At 36.3% G+C, this 20,989-nt stretch overlaps 1 protein-coding gene across 1 annotated transcript in view; it reads left to right on the plus strand.

Annotated features, from left to right (window-relative positions):
• The window catches only part of LOC102278583 (serine/threonine-protein phosphatase 2A 65 kDa regulatory subunit A alpha isoform), a 32,789-nt gene extending 12,360 nt beyond the window's left edge, over positions 1-20,429 (plus strand). The window contains exon 3 of the mRNA XM_070365776.1: positions 19,076-20,429. The gene's annotated coding sequence lies outside the window, so the exon portion shown is untranslated. The remainder of the gene's footprint in view (positions 1-19,075) is intronic.
• Positions 20,430-20,989: the final 560 nt, after the last annotated feature.

The raw sequence follows: 20,989 nt of genomic DNA on the forward strand, positions 1-20,989 counted from the left end.
CCCCCCTCCCATCTCCCTCCCCACCCCACCCCTCTGGGTTGTCCCAGAGCACTGGCTTTGGGTGCCCTGCTTCACGCATCGACCTTGCACTGGTCATCTATTTTACATATGGTAATGTACATGTTTCAGTGCCCTTCTCCCAAATCATCCCACCCTCATCTTCTCCCACTGAGTCTGAAAGTCTGTTCTTTATATCTGTGTCTCCTTTGCTTTCCTGCATGTAGGATCATCGTTACTGTCTTTCTAATTCCGTAATATATGTGTTAATATAAAGTATTTGTCATTCTCTTTCTGACTTACTTCACTCTGTATAATAGGCTCCTCATTAGAACCAATTCAAATGTGTTCCCTTTTATAGTTGAGTAATACTCCATTGTGTATATGTACCACAAGTTCCTTATCTATTCATCTGCCAATGGACATCTAGGTTGCTTCCACGTCCTAGCTATTGTAAAGAGTAATGCAGTGAACATTGGGGTACACGTGTCTCTTTCAATTCTGATTTCCTTGAGGTATATGCCCAACAATGGGATTGCTGGGTTGTATGGTAGTTCTATTCCCAGCTGTTTAAGGAAATCTCCACACTGTTTTCCATAGAGGCTGTACCAGTTTGCATTCCCATCAACAGTGTAAGAGGGTTCCCTTTTCTCCACACCCTCTCCAGCATTTATTGTTTGTAGACTTTGTGATGATGGCCATTCTGACCAGTGTGACGTGATACCTCACTGTACTTTTGACTTGCACTTCTCTAATAATGAGTGATGTTGAGCATTCTTTTCATGTATTTATTAGGCATCTGTATGTCTTCTTTGGAGAAATGTCTGTTTAGGTCTTTTGCCCACTTTTGTATTGGGTTGTTTGTTTTTCTGGTATTGAGTTGCATGAGGTGCTTGTATATTTTTGAGATTATAAAGTTTTTTAAAAAATCAGCACCTCAGTCTTGCTTTCTCCATTTTTGTTATTAAGGCCGTTCTTAAATTCACTCAAATGCAAAAATTTGATATCATCTTTGACTCCATCTCCTTCTTGCACAATTAAATATATCACTAAGCTCTCTCAGGTGTCCTCCAAACTGCCTTAATTTTTCCTTCCACCCCACCACTCCAGTTCAAGTACATACAACATCATAGTTACACTGTGCTAACAACATAGTTACTACTTCATAATCTCCTTCTTGGTTCCTGGGCCTTCAGTGTCACAACTCTCCAGGCAGTCTGCACACCAAATTGTCCTCAACAAATACTTGCTAAATAAATATATGCCAAGTTAATTTCCTAAACCATCATTTCTCATCTTCTTCTCCAGACCATCTTTGACAATTTATTCACTAATTTCAAACAAATAAACTGGAACTCCTTAGTCAACCACTGAAGATCTTCTTTAAACATATGACCAAGATACTTTTCATGAATCTTCCCTCCTGACTCCTGAACATGGACTTACATCTTCAGTGAAATTCATCCCTTCACTACCCACCCCCAAATACCCATCACTTTTCAGGGTCTTCTTGAATCTTTTCCATCTTTTAAGATGCAATAATTCTCATCTGAAGTTTACTATGTAGCCCCTTTTATTGTTAGAAATCTATAATATCACCTTCTAAATTCCAGTGTAACCTATTAGGTTGAAGCATATGAAATTGTCACTTTTTAATATTTTACCCCCAAAAAATAGCAGTTTCAATATAGTAAGTGGTGTATCTTTCTGCTCCAGAGTTCCTAGGATATGCCATCCATAATGGATATTCAAATCTATTTGATCCAATTTTCTTTACCATTCTCATTTATAAGCTGGGTGAGGAAGTAGGTAGATAAGAATTTACTAGTACAGAGCTGGCAGTTTCTTTCCAGCTTGATGTTCCTTCAAGACTCATCTTCACTTTGACTTAGCAGTCACATTAGCATGTCTACACTGAAAAGACGGGAGAAGGCAATGGCACCCACTCCAGTACTCTTGCCTGGAAAATCCCATGGACGGAGGAGCCTGGTAGGCTGCAGTCCATGGGGTTGCTAGGAGTCAGACACGACTGAGCGACTTCACTTCCACTTTTCACTTTCATGCATTGGAGAAGGAAATGGCAACCCACTCCAGTGTTCTTGCCTGGAGAATCCCAGGGACGGGCCTGGTGGTCTGCCGTTTCTGGGGTTGCACAGAGTTGGACACGACTGAAGTGACTTAGCAGCAGCAGCAGCAACTGAAAAGACGATTTCCAGCTTCACTTAGGATAGCCTCACCCGTGGAGATAGGATGCTTCAGTCATATCGCTCTGGTAAAATTAATAGGTTCTGTGTTGATTTCCTATTGGCTGGCTGCTATACAATAGAAACTTATTTCCCGGCTGTTCTGGAGGCTAGAAGTCCAAAAACGAGGTGTCAGCAGAGCCATGCTTTCTCTGAGACTTTGGCTAGAATTCTTTCCTGGATCTTCCTTGCTTCTGGTAGTCTCTATCAAGCCTTGGCGATCCTTGACTTGTAGCAGCAGCACTTCAGTCTCTCTCTCCACTGTCACGTAGCCTCTCCACTTGTGTGTCATGTCTGTCGTCTCTTCTCTTCTTATAAGGACACCAGTCATACCAGATTAAGGACTCATCCTACTTTAGTGTGACCTCATTTTAACTAATTATATCTGCAGTGATCCAATTTCCAAATAAGATCATATTCTGAGGTGCTGGGAGTTAAGGATTCAGTGTATCTTTTTGTATATTTTGGAGGGGAAAACAGGTCAACCTATAGGAGGTTCATTCAAAGCTGTAGTTTATCTGAAATGTATACTTTTATAGGATTTACATTTAAATAGCTGAAAATTTAAAATAATATATAAATTGAAGTACACATTTAAAGTCAGCAAGCATGCTGGCAGTATGCAGTAGCCTTCTGAACTATTATAAACTTATTCCAGTCCATAATCTTATGCATAGAATGAGTTACAATGTCCTCTTGTAACTTCCACAGTGAGGACTTCAACCCAGGCTTAAGGGGCTCCAGACTCTCATTTACTACCTGGCATGACCTTTTTTGCAACCTCTTTTCTGAATTCATGAGTTTTTACTCTCCTGTGACTGTTATTATCCGTCCTCTACAAATAAATGGAGAAAAGACATCATTTTACCTTTTAACCTTCCTGTTCACTTCTGTTTCTATTTAATTCCCCTGATGTTTCCAAGCACATTCTAACTGAACTCTCCACCATCTGTCTGCATGGATCTCACTCTGGGGCCCTCTTGTCTGCTGTCTGCCTGTCATTCATCTATCCTATTCTCCTTTAGCACCTTAGCCAATGCACTAGACTGTTTCTACAATCCCTTTACACTATATACCGAAAAGAATGTTATCCAATGGAGAGAAAACTGTTGATACTCATAAAGAGAAGACTGCTGTCACACAAACTCAATCCAGAAAATTAATGTACTGAAATAGAAATTCTACAGGCACAAATATATTTACCACAGCATTAGATATCATAATCATTTTTAGTCAATCATTTAAATAAAATTACACATAGTAGGGGAACAGATATCTGTGTGCTTATTTTAATTTTTTTTTTAATTTATTCCTTTATTTCTCATGTGTTCCCCATCCTGAACCCTCCTCCCTCCTCCCTCCCCATACCATCCCTCTGGGTCGTCCCAGTGCACCAGCCCCAAGCATCCAGCATCGTGCATTGAACCTGGACTGGCATCTCGTTTCATACATGACATTTCACGTGTTTCAATGCCATTCTCCCAAATCTTCCCACCCTCTCCCTCTCCCACAGAGTCCATAAGCCTGTTCTATACATCAGTGTCTCTTTTGCTGTCTCGTATACAGGGTTATCGTTACCATCTTTCTAAATTCCATATATATGCGTTAGTATACTGTATTGGTGTTTTTCCTTCTGGCTTACTTCACTCTGTATAATAGGCTCCAGTTTCATCCACCTCATTAGAACTGATTCAAATGTATTCTTTTTAATGGCTGAGTAATACTCCATTGTGTATATGTACCACTGCTTTCTTATCCATTCATCTGCTGATGGACATCTAGGTTGCTTCCATGTCCTGGCTATTATAAACAGTGCTGCGATGAACATTGGGGTACACGTGTCTCTTTCCCTTCTGGTTTCCTCAGTGTGTATGCCCAGCAGTGGGATTGCTGGATCATAAGGCAGTTCTATTTCCAGTTTTTTAAGGAATCTCCACACTGTTCTCCATAGTGGCTGTACTAGTTTGCATTCCCACCAACAGTGTAAGAGGGTTCCCTTTTCTCCACACCCTCTCCAGCATTTATTATTTGTAGACTTTTGGATTGCAGCCATTCTGACTGGTGTGAAATGGTATCTCATAGTGGTTTTGATTTGCATTTCTCTGATAAGGAGTGATGTTGAGCATCTTTTCATGTGTTTGTTAGCCATCTGTATGTCTTCTTTGGAGAAATGTCTATTTAGATCTTTGGCCCATTTTTTGATTGGGTCATTTATTTTTCTGGAGTTGAGCTGTAGGAGTTGCTTGTATATTTTTGAGATTAGTTGTTTGTCAGTTGCTTCATTTGCTATTATTTTCTCCCATTCTGAAGGCTGTCTTTTCACCTTGCTAATAGTTTCCTTTGATGTGCAGAAGCTTTTAAGTTTAATTAGGTCCCATTTGTTTATTTTTGCTTTTATTTCCAATATTCTGGGGGGTGGGTCATAGAGGATCCTGCTGTGATGTATGTCAGAGAGTGTTTTGCCTATGTTCTCCTCTAGGAGTTTTATAGTTTCTGGTCTTACGTTTAGGTCTTTAATCCATTTTGAGTTGATTTTTGTATATGGTGTTAGAAAGTGTTCTAGTTTCATTCTTTTACAAGTGGTTGACCAGATTTCCCAGCACCACTTGTTAAAGAGATTGTCTTTAATCCATTGTATATTCTTGCCTCCTTTGTCAAAGATAAGGTGTCCATATGTGCGTGGATTTATCTCTGGGCTTTCTATTTTGTTCCATTGATCTATATTTCTGTCTTTGTGCCAGTACCATACTGTCTTGATAACTGTGGCTTTGTAGTAGAGCCTGAAGTCAGGTAGGTTGATTCCTCCAGTTCCATTTTTCTTTCTCAAGATCGCTTTGGCTATTCGAGGTTTTTTGTATTTCCATACAAATTGTGAAATTATTTGTTCTAGCTCTGTGAAGAATACTGTTGGTAGCTTGATAGGGATTGCATTGAATCTGTAAATTGCTTTGGGTAGTATACTCATTTTCACTATATTGATTCTTCCAATCCATGAACATGGTATATTTCTCCATCTATTAGTGTCCTCTTTGATTTCTTTCACCAGTGTTTTATAGTTTTCTATATATAGGTCTTTAGTTTCTTTAGGTAGATATATTCCTAAGTATTTTATTCTTTCCGTTGCAATGGTGAATGGAATTGTTTCCTTAATTTCTCTTTCTGTTTTCTCATTATTAGTGTATAGGAATGCAAGGGATTTCTGTGTGTTGATTTTATATCCTGCAACTTTACTATAATCATTGATTAGTTCTAGTAATTTTCTGGTGGAGTCTTTAGGGTTTTCTATGTAGAGGATCATGTCATCTGCAAATAGTGAGAGTTTTACTACTTCTTTTCCAATTTGGATTCCTTTTATTTCTTTTTCTGCTCTGATTGCTGTGGCCAAAACTTCCAAAACTATGTTGAATAGTAATGGTGAAAGTGGGCACCCTTGTCTTGTTCCTGACTTTAGAGGAAATGCTTTCAATTTTCACCATTGAGGATAATGTTTGCTGTGGGTTTGTCATATATAGCTTTTATTATGTTGAGGTATGTTCCTTCTATTCCTGCTTTCTGAGAGTTTTTATCATAAATGGGTGTTGAATTTTGTCAAAGGCTTTCTCTGCATCTATTGAGATAATCATATGGTTTTTGTTTTCAATTTGTTAATGTGGTGTATTACATTGATTGATTTGCGGATATTGAAGAATCCTTGCATCCCTGGGATAAAGCCCACTTGGTCATGGTGTATGATCTTTTTAATGTGTTGTTGGATTCTGATTGCTAGAATTTTGTTTAGAATTTTGCATCTATATTCATCAGTGATATTGGCCTGTAGTTTTTTCTTTTTTTGTGGGATCTTTGTCAGGTTTTGGTATTAGGGTGATGGTGGCCTCATAGAATGAGTTTGGAAGTTTACCTTCCTCTGCAATTTTCTGGAAGAGTTTGAGCAGGATAGGTGTTAGCTCTTCTCTAAATTTTTGGTTGAATTCAGCTGTGAAGCCGTCTGGACCTGGGCTTTTGTTTGCTGGAAGATTTTTGATTACAGTTTCAATTTCCGTGCTTGTGATGGGTCTGTTAAGGTTTTCTATTTCTTCCTGGTCGAGTTTTGGAAAGTTGTACTTTTCTAAGAATTTGTCCATTTCTTCCTCGTTGTCCATTTATTGGCATATAATTGTTGATAATAGTCTCTTATGATCCTTTGTATTTCTGTGTTGTCTGTTGTGATCTCTCCATTTTCGTTTCTAATTTTATTGATTTGATTTTTCTCCCTTTGTTTCTTGATGAGTCTGGCTAATGGTTTATCAATTTTATTTATCCTTTCAAAGAACCAGCTTTTGACTTTGTTGATTTTGCTATGGTCTCTTTTGTTTCTTTTGCATTTATTTCTGCTCTAATTTTTAAGATTTCTTTCCTTCTACTAACCCTGGGGTTCTTCATTTCTTCCTTTTCTAGTTGCTTTTAGGTGTAGAGTTAGGTTATTTATTTGACTTTTTCTTGTTTCTTGAGGTGTGCCTGTATTGCTATGAACTTTCCCTTAGGACTGCTTTTACTGTGTCCCACAAGTTTTGGGTTGTTGTGTTTTCATTTTCATTCGTTTCTATGCAAATTTTGATTTCTTTTTGATTTCTTCTGTGATTTGTTGGTTATTCAGCAGCGTGTTGTTCAGCCTCCATATGTTGGAATTTTTAATAGTTTTTCTCCTGTAGTTGAGATCTAATCTTACTGCATTGTGGTCAGAAAAGATGCTTGGAATGATTTCTATTTTTTGAATTTACCAAGGCTAGCTTTATGGCCCAGGATGTGATCTATCCTGGAGAAGGTTCCATGCGCTTGAGAAAAAGGTGAAATTCATTGTTTTGGGATGAAATGTCCTATAGATATCAATTAGGTCTAACTGGTCTATTGTATCGTTTAAAGTTTGTGTTTCCTTGTTAATTTTCTGTTTAGTTGATCTATCCATAGGTGTGAGTGGGGTATTAAAGTCTCCCACTATTATTGTGTTATTGTTAATTTCTCCTTTCATACTTGTTTAGCATTTGTCTTACATACTGTCGTGCTCCGTGTTGGGTGCATATATATTTATAATTGTTATATCTTCTTCTTGGATTGATCCTTTGATCATTATGTAGTGACCTTCTTTGTCTCTTTTCACAGCCTTTGTTTTAAAGTCTATTTTATCTGATATGAGTATTGCTACTCCTGCTTTCTTTTGGTCCCTATTTGCATGGAAAATCTTTTTCCAGCCCTTCACTTTCAGTCTGTATGTGTCCCCTGTTTTGAGGTGGGTCTCCTGTAGACAACATATGTAGGGTCTTGTTTTTGTATCCATTCAGCCAGTCTTTGTCTTTTGGTTGGGGCATTCAACCCATTTACGTTTAAGGTAATTACTGATAAGTATGATCCCGTTGCCATTTACTTTATTGTTTGGGGTTCAATTTATACACCATTTTTGTGTTTCCTGTCTAGAGAATATCCTTTAGTATTTGTTGGAGAGCTGGTTTGGTGGTGCAGAATTCTCTCAGCTTTTGCTTGTCTGAAGCTTTTGATTTCTCCTTCATACTTGAATGAAATCCTTGCTGGGTACAATAATCTGGGCTGTAGGTTATTTTCTTTCATCATTTTAAGTATGTCTTGCCATTCCCTCCTGGCTTGAAGAGTTTCTATTGAAAGATCAGCTGTTATCCTTATGGGAATTCCCTTGTGTGTTATTTGTTGTTTTTCCCTTGCTGCTTTTAATATTTGTTCTTTGTGTTTGATCTTTGTTAATTTGATTAATATGTGTCTTGGGGTGTTTCGCCTTGGGTTTATCCTGTTTGGGATTCTCTGGGTTTCTTGGACTTGGGTGATTATTTCCTTCCCCAGTTTAGGCAAGTTTTCAACTATTATCTCCTCAAGTATTTTCTCATGGTCTTTCTTTTTGTCTTCTTCTTCTGGAACCCCTATGATTCGAATGTTGTAGCATTTAATATTGTCCTGGAGGTCTCTGAGATTGTCCTCATTTCTTTTAATTCGTTTTTCTTTTATTCTCTCTGATTCATTTATTTCTACCATTCTATCTTCTAATTCACTAATCCTATCTTCTGCCTCTGTTATTCTACTATTTGTTGCCTCCAGAGTGTTTTTAATTTCATTTATTGCATTATTCATTATATATTGACTCTTTTTTATTTCTTCTAGGTCCTTGTTAAACCTTTCTTGCATCTTCTCAATCCTTGTCTCAAGCTATTTATCTGTGATTCCATTTTAATTTCAAGATTTTGGATCAATTTCACTATCATTATTCGGAATTCTTTATCAGGTAGATTCCCTATCTCTTCCTCTTTTGTTTGGTTTGGTGGGCATTTATCCTGTTCCTTTATCTGCTGGCTATTCCTCTGTCTCTTCATCTTGTTTAAATTGCTGAGTTTGGGGTGTCCTTTCTGTATTCTGGCAGTTTGTGGAGTTCTCTTTATTGTGGCTTTTCCTTGCTGTGTGTGGGTTTGTACAGGTGGCTTGTCAAGGTTTCCTGGTTAGGGAAGCTTGTGTCGGTGTTCTGATGGGTGGAGCTGTATTTCTTCTCTTTGTTCAGTCGCGCTCCTTTCGAAGAGTTGGATTGCTTTTCTGGGTGCCTGATGTCCTCTGACGGCATTCAGAAGTTGTTTTGTGGAATTTACTCGACGTTTAAATGCTCTTTTGATGAATTTGTGGGGGAGAAAGTGTTCTCCCCGTCCTACTCCTCTGCCATCTTGGCTCCTCCCTCCTTATTTTAATTTTATATACATTTTAAATATATAATCATTGCAGATGTAATTAGTTAAGATGAAGTCATATTAGAGTAGGGTATGCCCTTAATCTGATATATATTTTATATTATAACAATCCAATAGAATGTTAAATAGCTATTAAAAAATAACTATGAAGGTGTTTAACAACAGTGAACATATATATATAATATTAATAAAAATCTATCATGAAAATGTTTCTCTGATTTTAGTATAGCTATGAAAATATTTTAAGAAGAGAATAGTGATACTAATTGATTCTAGAAGTGGTAGAAAATGTTTAAATGTGTGGTGAATTTTAAAGCTAGCTAATAGAAGAGCATAAATAGCATATGCAATTATCAAACTACTAGAGATAAAAACTGAAACAAAGGAATTTCAATAAGTAAAACAAAAGGCTAAAAATTAAAAGAGAAATCATGGTTAAGAGAAAACATGAAATAAATCAGATGGCAAGAATGCATCCTACATATCCAGAATAACAGTAAACGTAAAAGTGATTAAATAACTATGTTGAAAGACACAGTCTCAGGGGAAAAACACAAAATAAATTCTAGACAATTGTTTACAACAGACATTCTTTTTCTTATTTCACTGAAGTACCCTTGGACTGCAAGGAGATCCAACCAGTCCATCCTAAAGGAAATCAGTCCTGAATATTCATTGGAAGGACTGATGCTAAAGCTGAAACTCCAATACTTTGGCCACCTCATGTGAAAAGCTGACTCATAGGAAAAGACCCTGATGCTGGGAGGGATTGGGGGCAGGAGGAGAAGGGGATGATAGAGGATGAGATGGCTGGATGGCATCATGACTCAGTGGACATTAGTTTGAGTAAACTTGGGAGTTGGTGAGGACAGGGAGGCCTGGCGTGCTGCGATTCATGGGGTCGCAAAGAGTCGGACACGACTGAGCGACTGAACAGTTGATTTACAATGCGTTAATTTCTGCTGTACAGCAAAGTGACTCACTTATAAATATATTCTTTTCCATTCCAGTCTATCACAGGATATTGAAGACAGTTTCCTGTGCTATACAATAGGACCTTGTTGTTTATCCATCCTATATATAATAGTTGACATCTTCTAATTCCAAATTCCTAATCCTTCCTTCTGCCCTCCTTCTCCCCCTTGGCAGTCAAGGTCTCTTCTCTGTGAGCCTGTTTCTGTTTTATACATATGTTCATTTGAGTCATATTTTAGATTCCACATATAAGTGATAAGTGATATCATATGTTACCTGTTTACTTCTTACTTCACTTAGGATGATACTCTCTGTGTCTATACATGATATTGCAAATGGCATTATTTCATTCTTCTGAAAGGCTGAATAGTATCCCATTTTATATGTGAACCACATCTTCTTTATGCATTCATCTGTCAGTGGACATTCAGGTTGTTTCCATGTCTTGACTATTGTAACTAGTACCGCTATGAACATAAGGGTGCATGTATCTTTTTGAATTATAGTTTTGTCTGGATACATGGATAGGAGTGGGATTGCTAGATCATATGGTAATTCTAGTTTTAGTTTTCTGAGGAACCGCCACACTGTTTCAATAATAACTGCACTAATTTATAGTCTCACCAGTAGTGTAAGAGAGTTCTCTTTTCTCCATAATCTCTCCAGCATTTATTATTTATACACTTTTTAATGATGGCCATTCTGACCAATGTGAGGTGGTACCTCATTGTAGTTTTGATTTGCATTTCTCTAATATTTAGTGATGATGAGCATCTTTTCATGTGCTTATCAGCCATTTGTATGTCTTCTCTGAGAAATGTCTATTTAGGTGTTCTGTTCATTTTTCGATGGGGTTGTTTGCTTTTTGTCATTGAGTTGTATAAGCTGTTTCTATATTTTAGAAATTAAGACCTTGTTGATTGCATCATTTGGAAATATTTTCTCCCAATCTGTAGGTTGTCTTTTCATTTTGTTTATGTTTCCTTTGCTGTGGAGAAGCTCGTAAGTTTGATTAGGTCCCATATGTTTATTTTTGCTTTTATTTTTATCGCCTTGGGAGACTGACCTAAGAAAACATTGGGAATGACAGGGAATGTTTTGTCCATGTTCTCTTCTAGGAGTTTTATGATGTCATGTCTTATGTTTAAGCCATTTTGAACTTATTTTTGTGTATGGTAAGAGGGTATGTTCTAACTTCACTGATTCACATATGGCTGTCCAACTTTCACAGCACCACTTGCTAAAGAGATTATCTCAAAAGGTATTCTTAAAATGAAAAATAATGCTTTAAAATACAAGGATGTAAAACGATATCCAAGCTAGATGAAAAGTGGAATGGATTTCAAGGTAAACATTAAAATGCACAAAAACTTTATATTCCTTTTTATATTGGCTAATGATATAATACAACATGGAGATACAATTATCACAAACTTTTTGTGCATGTAATAAAATGGCTTCAAAATATTTAAATGGTAACTACTTACAAAATGAATAAACAATAAAAGGATAAATTTTGAGTCATGAATTTCAGTGGAACACTGTAATCACTTTTTGAAGAAGTTCAGTTTATAAATTAAGTCAGAAGAGTAAGATGACTGACAACTGAATGCCATATACTAAATATCTTATATACTATCTTTTTAAATATCCATAAAAATATTTACAAATGACCATGTTAAGCCATATGAAAATTTTCAAAAAAATTAAAAAGAACATTTGAATCAAATTCTCTGAAAAGAGTGGAAAGAAAACAATTTTAATTATGAAAACTTTAAGAGTAGCCTTCTATGAATTCCAACAAATTTATAGATCCTTTCCAACAAAAAAAAGTAATTTTACTACATGCTACTTTACTAAAAGTTAAATGGAAAAAAATCTTAAGATGCATTGAAAAACTGTATTTTAAAATCCTCTAGAAATGACTGATAATCAGAGTACTACATCTCAAAACATTGCATTAAGGGCTAAGTGATACCCAAAGAAAAATTTATTGCATTGAAAGTGTTCATTAGAAAAACACAGGCTTCCCTGTGGCTCAGTGGTAAAGAATCTGCCTGCCAACTCAGGAGACCATGAGTTCAATCCCTGATCCAGGAAGATCCTACATGTTGTGGAGTAACTAAGCCCTTGTGCCGCAGCTGTTGAGCCTGTGCTCACGAACTGCAATTATTGAAGCCCACATGCCCTAGAGCCCATGCTCCCCAACAAGAGAAGTCACTGCAGTGAAACACCCACACACTGCAACTAGAGAGCAGTACCCGCTTCACAACTAGAGAAAAGCCCAGGTAGCAAGGAAGACCCAGCACAGCCAAAAATAAATGAAAATTTTATTAAGAAAAGAAAACCAAAAAGTTTCATGTAGTTGACCTGAATAACACTGCCAAACAGCTTGACCTGACTTTTATAGGACACTCCATGAAACAACAGCAGAATAAACATTTTTGTCAAATATACATGGAACATTCACCAAGATAAGCTATCTTCTAGGTTATAAAACAAATCTTAACAAATTTTAAACGACTGAAATAATACAAAATATATTCTCTGAAAATAGTGTGCTATGCATAGTTGCTCAGTTGTGTCCGACTCTTTGTGACCCCATGGACTGTAGCCTGCCAGGCTCCTCTGGCCATGGGGATTCTCCAGGCAAGAATACTAGAGTGGGTTGCCATGCCCTCCTCCAGGGGAGCTTCCTGACCCTGGGATCAAACCCAGGTATCCTGCATTGCAGGCAGATTCTTTACCATCTGAGGTACCATAGGATTAAACAATTTTATAGAAGACAGAGTATATGCCTCTTATTAATTTCTAAAAAAAAAAGCAAAAACAAAATAAGCAAAACAGTTAAATCCATGACAGTTATGGAATTTTTTAAATAGTTATATATTCCAATGACACAAACAGAAGAGCAAACTGAAACACAGTTCTGGAACCTGAAAAGCAAATGAACAAGTTTGCTTTTCATAGGTAAAGTTTGTTTACATAGGTAAACAAAATGGTTTACCTATGTAATAGAATTGAGAAAGCTGAATCCTATGCAAGCAATAGAGAACACCAAGGAATAACTTGATTTATACCACAGATCCTCCAAAATGCTTCAAAATGTGTTGTTCCAGCTATTTCTGAAGTAGAGTGATGAAGTAGCTAAGACAAGAAGATAAAATCAACATCTGGTGAGGGAGAAAAAAAAAATCTCCCTTCTCATTTCATGCTGCCAAGTAAGCTTCCTTTCCTATCCAGAAGACAAGAGTTTATTCTCTGGAGGGGAAAAAAAATACAGGTTCTGTAGACTGCAGGATACTATGCACAGTTAAGAGAAAGAAAACCACACTAAAACTGTGGTATGTTGTGAAAGTCTGCATGCTGAATGTTGAGACTTCTTTCTTCCTCTCTTGGCTCTCAAAATATGGCAACCAGGATTATACACCACTACCACCCCTCCATCCCCACCCAGCAGGGAAGTGGAAGAGTATTTTTCTAGGAACTCTGACCACTAAGAAAAAATATACTCAATAAAATGACACTGTGGAGTTTCTCTACAGAAAGGTCTAGCCAGAAGCTATACTCAACAAGTCTCAGCTATCTGCAAAGAAATACCCTGATGAGCATTTTAGTGCTCAACTGTTATGCCCTAGACATTAGAAGACCTCTCTCTCTCTCTCTCTCTCTCTCTCTCTCTCTCTCTCACACACACACACACACACACGCACACACACACATGGGGGTGGGGGGAAAACAAAGCAAAAGTTGGAATGGATAGATTATACAAGGGAAAGAAAGCTTAAAGAAAAACTATTGTTATTTTCCTCATAAGAAAATGAGATGTTGCTTCTACGAAAGAAGGGAAGGATGCTACAGAAGAAACATTTCAAGAATTAAAAAGAGCTCTTGGAAACAAAAGTTAAATGATAGCTGAACACTTCCAAGAGGTCTAACACCCCAATAAGAGAGTTCCAGAAAGAGAGAAGACAAAATGGAGAGGAAGAAATCATCAAAACCATTATCCAAAAATACTTCCCACAACTGAAAGACCTGAGTTTCCAGATTGAAAGGATCCACCAATAGATAAAAACAGATCCTCTCCATGTCACATCATCAGGAAATTTCAGAACACTGAGTAAAGAGAGGATCCTCAAAGATTTCAGAGAGAGAAAGAAAAATAGGTTCTCATAAAATATCAAAATGACATCAGACTTCGCAGCGGCATCACTGGAAATTAGAAGACAAGGAGGCATTTTATTTTAAAATTCTGAAGAAAAAATGATCTCCAACCAACATCTGTATAGCCAGCTAATTTATTATCGTAAAGATAATTTCTAAAAAGTTACCTTCTCTGAACTCTTCTCTCTAGGGAAGTCATTAAGAGAGGTGCTCTACCATAATGAAATAGTAAACCAAGAGGACAAGAAGACATAGGATCCAGAAAACCAGGAGCCAAAGCAAGAGAGGAGAAAGGAATTCTCAGGAGGCCGGTCAACTAAGATACTGAGATGACAATAGGTAGCTTAGAGCCCAGCTCGGTAAGGCAAGAACTGTTCTGAAGGCTACCACAGTGATCTCTTCCAGAAGATGACAATGAATGAACACTTGACAAACATGAATATAATGAGAGGAATTTTGAGTTGATTTAGGGATAAGAATATAGAAAATAAAGCAAATATAGAAAGATAATTAACAGCTCCAAGGCAAATTAAAAATTTTTCTAGAAAGGAAAGTTAAACTGAGTAATCAGCTGTGAATAACATTTCCTTGGTTCTCAACACTGGACAGACATTAGAACCATCTAAGGAGCTTTTAAAACTTCAGATACCCAAACCACATCTGGACCAATTAAATCAATAATAGGCATCAGTATTTATGTTTTAAGCTCCCCAAGTGATTTAAATGGGCAGCCAATGTGAAAACCACTGATTTAGTCATAATAATGTAAACAAGAAATATTCATGTAAGCAAAACAACAACAAATCAGGAGCCTGGGAGTATGGTTAGAAAATGGGGGGGAGGGGTGATAAAGATGAGGAGTAGGTGGACAGAAAATTAATTCTTCCTTATATATAAAGGGAAGTCAGTTAATAATGCTTGAAATTGAGACAAGAAGTAGCCACAAACACATATTATATAGAGATATGGAGATAATATCAGATGAATCTTCTAAAACACTTGAGAGTAAGAAATACGAGCAGGGGGACTCCGTGTTTCTTATAACATGCCATATAGAACTGCTTGATTCTTTAAACTATGTGCATATGTGACTTTGACAAAAATGAAAAACAAGTTTTAAAAATAAAAGCTAAAATAATAATGTAGAAAATAACCACAAAAAAAAACAAGTCTAGTTTTTTCAAAAAGCTAATTAAGTAACAAAAACATAGCTAAGAAAAAGATAACACACATACATACATACTTGGATTCTGAAATGAAAACATAACTAGAGATAGAGATAATACTAAATAAAATTGTAAAAAAAAATATGTATCACTTTGTACTTAATAAACTTGAAAGCAAGATGACCTGAATGATTTTCTAAACTATGTAAGTTAGTTACCGAAATAGGCTTGAGGTAAAAAACATCAAGACACTGATAACCATGAAAGAAATTTAAAAACCTACCATGACAAAAGTTACCAGGCAGAGAAGGTTTCACAAAGGAAATATTCCTGTACTTTGTATAAACAGTTCAAGATCATAGGAAAATAAAATCTTCTCAAATTATACTATAAGCTTAATTTAACCTCATTACTATATCAGACCATGGTGACAGTAACGTGGAAACATACATTACCATATGTAAAATATAGCCAGTGGGAATTTGCTGTATGACTCAGGGAACTCAAACCAGGGCTCAGTAACAACCTAGAGGGGTGGGGTGGGGAGGGAGGTGAGAGGGATGTTCAAGTGAGAGGGGTCATATGTAATCTATGGCTGATTCATGTTGATGTTTGGTAGAAACCAACATAATTCTGTAAAGCAGTTATCCTTCAATTAAAAATAAAAAACATAAGACTGCTATAAATATAAGTATCAATAAAAATTCTAAGTAAATATTTGCAAATTGAGTCTGTGATTAAAATACTATCATCAAGTAATAAAAATAAAAACAATTTCTATCCTTTTGACCCATCAGATTAGCAGAATATTAAGAGATTTATTATAGTCAGTGTTGGCAGTGGTAGTGGTACTCTCTTGCACTACTGCTGGGAGCATAAACTTTATAGTATTATAAATGAGAAGTTGACAGTTTCAATCCAATCTAAATTTTATTAAGCAGAAGATAGATTTCACCCAACAATTCCACTTCTAAATATCTATTCTAGAAAAGAACAAATACATATATTCAAGGATACTTACTTCAATATTATTTGTAAGAATAGAAAATCAGAAACAATCTAAATGTCCATCAATAGAGGAGTGGTTAACTATCTTATGCTTCATATATATTTTGAAATACTGTGTAGCAGTTTTAAAAATGAGACAGATTTCAAAGGAAAAATATGTCAAAACCATAATAAGTGAAGAAAATGTGTTGCCCCATTGGTATAGCTTAAAATTTTATTTGTGTTTGTATGTGTATATATGTATATTATTAAAAGAATTAATTGGATGCATATTAAGCCTTTAAGAATGGTGAGGTGAAGTGAAGTGAAAGTCACTCAGTCCTGTCCGACTCTTTGCGACCCCATGGATTATACAGTCCATGGAATTCTCCAGGCCAGAATACTGGAGTGGGTAGCCTTTCCCTTCTCCAGAGGCTCTTCCCAACCCAGGGATCGAATCCAGGTCTCCCGCATTGCAGGAGGATGCTTTACCAGCTAAGCCAAGAATGATTAAGGATGATCTAATAAGGATCATGAGATTTAAGAGGAGAAGAGTAAAGAGGAGAAGAGAAGAGTAAAGAGTGGAATTTCTGCGTTTGAATTTTTCCAATGAAAATACATTCATGTAACTGTGTGATTAAAGTGTAAATATTGGGACATCCATGGTAGTCCAGTGGTTAGGACTCCATGCTTCCACTGCAGTGAGCACAGGTTCAGTCCCTGGTTAGGAACTAGAATCCCACAGGCTATGCACGGTGTGGCAAAAAAAAAAAAAAAAATTAATAAAAATTTTTTTAAAAAATATAAAGATCACATATGCATGTGGAAATATCCTTAAAGAAAAAAAAATTTAAACAATTGTACATTTTGATTTAAGGTGGTATGATCCTGAGCATTTAAAAAAAATATTCCAAGGTTTTAACATGGATCTGGGTTGTATGGCTGCTCCAACTCAATGAGAGAGTTTAAAAATTACCAAACATGGCAAGAAGATTTTGGAAACAAAAGTCTGAAGTGACTAACAAGCTAATCTCCCATTTCAAAATGTGTCACTGTTTCACTACTTAGAAAAAAGACAAATATGTCCTTGGAATATTTCAAATTTCAATTGAACTATTTCCTCACTCACAAATTTTGACAATCCAATGAGACACTTGCCTGATGTAAAAATGCTACTGGGTCCAAGCAAGCCTTCCCAGAGTAGATAAGAGGGATTCTTTTTGTTAATCAAACAAGCAACTTATTACATGATTAAAGAGAATATGCAATTGGTCCCAAATTGTTTCCCATTTCTCCTGATAGTAAACAAATCCTGTGACATACATAGACATTTTAGAAATCAAATAACTGAGTGTGATATAAAATGTTTCACCTTTGAGGTACATTAAAGAGTAATCAGTTTGATAGAATCAAATCCTGACTTTACTAGCCTCAAAAATACAACCTTCATATACTAATTTAAGTATCTAAGATATAATTTCTGTCCTGTGGTCCTAAAAATAAGTAGTTAAATATGAAACTTTTTGGCATAGCTTTGTAATAGAGACTTCTCTGTTTTTATCTTGTTTGCAACTTGGTGATATTATTTCCCTTAATTTTTCTGTTTCCTTTAGAGGTAGGATAATCAGGCCATCATTTACTTTAATGAAATTCAGAGAACAGAATTTCCACATAAAACACTGCCAACATACCTCTACACACTTAAGGATCCTTGTTTCTCACCAGAAATATTACGTGGCTACTCCATAATAACAAATTAGACAGCAAAAGCACTTAGAGCTTTACATTAATGCTTTGCACTTTGCAGACTCCAGGGGCCCCTTTAAAGTACTGTAGGACTACTATATATAACATATGAAACAAACAAGAACCTACTATACAGCACAGGGAACTCTACTCCACACTCTGTAGTGACCAATTATGGGAAAAGAATATTAAAAGGGTGAATATATGTGTGTATATATATATAGCTGATTTACTTTGCTGCATGACAGAAAATAACCTAAGACTGTAAATCAACTATATTCCAATAAAAAATAATTAAAAAAAATAAAGTACTGTGTGAAGGTGGGGCAGAAGACAATGAGTTGTGAGGTTACTTCCCTGCACCCCCCTCCTTGTCACTTAAATCACCTTTCCTCGCCTTAAGGCTTATCCACTCCCATGTTCCAAGATAAATCCTGACCTTAGTCTTCAGAAATTTAAGTCTATTGCAATGACTTAGGATCAAGTCACTCTACACCTCTGGCTTTGTTTGACAGGGTGCCTAATTATAATTGGTAGGTTTTCCACCATTTTCACAAGGTAAGGTTTCTCTCAGTATCCTTGTTCTAGCAGCTAAGTACATGACTTGTTCTCTAGTTCCAGAATCCCTGAGAACCTAGAGGCTAAACCAGACAGATCTTGGTGTGGATCTCAACTGCAGTACTTGAGAGCTCTCTTACTTTGGGCAAGTTTCTTAGTTTCTCCAAACCTCAGTTTAAAATGGCAGGATAACAATACTTAGCACACAGAAAATGTAGCACAGTGTATGTCACAAAGTAGACGCCGGATAAATGTTAATCCCCACCACACACATCTTTTCTGCTGATTTTTCTTTGATAACTGAGCAGTTTATCAGAACCTCTGGAACTAGGAATTTGTCTTGCTGCTCTTTCAAATCTATATGCCAGGCCTAGGGCTAAGCCTCTGAAATAAGTCAGCAACATCTTCTGCCTACTCAAATTTGCAACTTTGCTCAACACTGACGTCTATGGGACCTGTGCTTCTTGAGACACATGACTGATTTTCTTTTCTCCTGATGCTCTTTCAGAATACTATGCTTCATCCTGGCTCAACAGCTCTGTACCACGGGACCTGAGATTTGTACCCCAGTGCCTGCCCTGAACGTCGGGTAATTCAACTGAGAAGTGTCTCCAAAATCCTGCTGAGATGACTCCTGGATCTACCCATGGAATGCCTTCTGAAACTCATGTATCACAAGTGTTTCTCATTTTCAAAGCATAAATAAAAAATAAAAAGTAGTGGGTTGACTTTGCCCCAGGTCCCTTCCCTGACTTTGAGAGAGCTATTTGGATAAGATGGAATCCTACTAAATTATTGCCTGATTCCTATTATATATACCAGCATTATGCTAAAAATTCCATATTCATTATTGCAAATGCTCATAACACTGTAAGGTAGCACTGCACCCCACCTCTTACTAGATGGAAAAATTTAAGATTAAACAATGTTCTCAAGTTGACAAACCAGCAAGGAACAGAGCTCAAAATGTAAACCCTTGTTTGTTTTACTTCAAGGTATCTATAAGAGCTCTTCAAAAATGGTAGATTCCTTTCTCACTCTATCACATTTCCCATCACTACACCATTACCTATAAATTAACAGACTACTTCAAAATGTTTTTTTTAATGTTCAAATTCCCAAAGTAATATACTCCTTGATCAACAAAAACCAGCTCACGAATCTGTATACATATTCCTTTTGTTTAAATGATAGTAACAGCTAGCACTTACCGTTTAGGTTTGCCACCATTCAACGTATGTGTATTAACTCATTTAGGCCTGTGAACTAGGTAATGTTAACATCCCTATTTTATAGTTGAAGAAAGCAAGCACAGAGAGGTTAAGTAAATGGCCCAAGACCATACTGGCAGACCTGTGATGAGAATCTAGGCAGTCTGGCTGCAGAGCCCAAGCTCTTAGCACCATGTTTTACTGCCTCTCATCAATCAGAATAAATGTGTAAATTCTCCACTTAACTTTTCATGTATAAATAACTTAAGGATCTAATCAGTTCCTTTGATATCTGAAGCTACCAAAACCATTTACTGAAAAACAAGGAGTAACATGTTGCTTGTGCATCATACTCTGATTACTCATCACACTTTAGTGTCTGGCTCTTTTTCACCTTAAAGATGGAAGACATAAAATTCTTCAAGTTACTATAGAGGTCACACTTGTCTGAAAAGGGTATATTTCAGTATAAAGTTAGAATCTTTTTCCAAGAAAATAATCTCTCCTCCCATAACAATAAATACTGTTTTACTCCATTTGGTTAGCATTCTTTAGATTCTGGCAGGAATATAGTATACCAAAATCAGGGTTTATCACCTAAAGCCTGTAGTAAAGTTATTTTTAAAAATTTATATACTACATGTTCAACAATCCTGTACATTATAACTTTCTGGTGAGAATAATCAATAAAGCATTTAATTTCTGAAAAATCAGGCTTGTTTTGCTTTTCTATTGAATGAGTCAGTGTCTGGCACATGTAAAGTAAAATGAAGAAAATGAGCTTATAAATCACAGTAATCTCCCAGATAATCACTACTCATTTAGTGAAGGGACAATGTGCTCACTACATGAGGCATTCTTATAAAAGACACCAAGCTGCAATTAACGATCTATAGATCTCATTTGCTCTGAATTAGTAAGTGCTCTGATTCTAATAAATTCTCGATACCTAAGGACCTTTTTCTGATTATTTTTATCTCATGTTTCTTGCCCACAGAGAAAGGAAAAAGAAAATGACTTCTCCCTAAATACCAGCTCAGTACATTCCTTTTCCTCTATTTCTCATATATCTAACTCAGAAATGTACTCCAACCAAAATACTGTCAGAATACATTTAATTTTTTAAAAAGATTACAATATTATTTCTTCCAAGTCTTGTAAATAAAACATTTAGTTATTTTGGGAATACCATGATAATGTTCAAAATATAC

This window comes from Bos mutus, chromosome X (assembly GCF_027580195.1).
Source record: "Bos mutus isolate GX-2022 chromosome X, NWIPB_WYAK_1.1, whole genome shotgun sequence".
In the NCBI taxonomy this organism is placed as follows: domain Eukaryota; kingdom Metazoa; phylum Chordata; class Mammalia; order Artiodactyla; family Bovidae; genus Bos; species Bos mutus.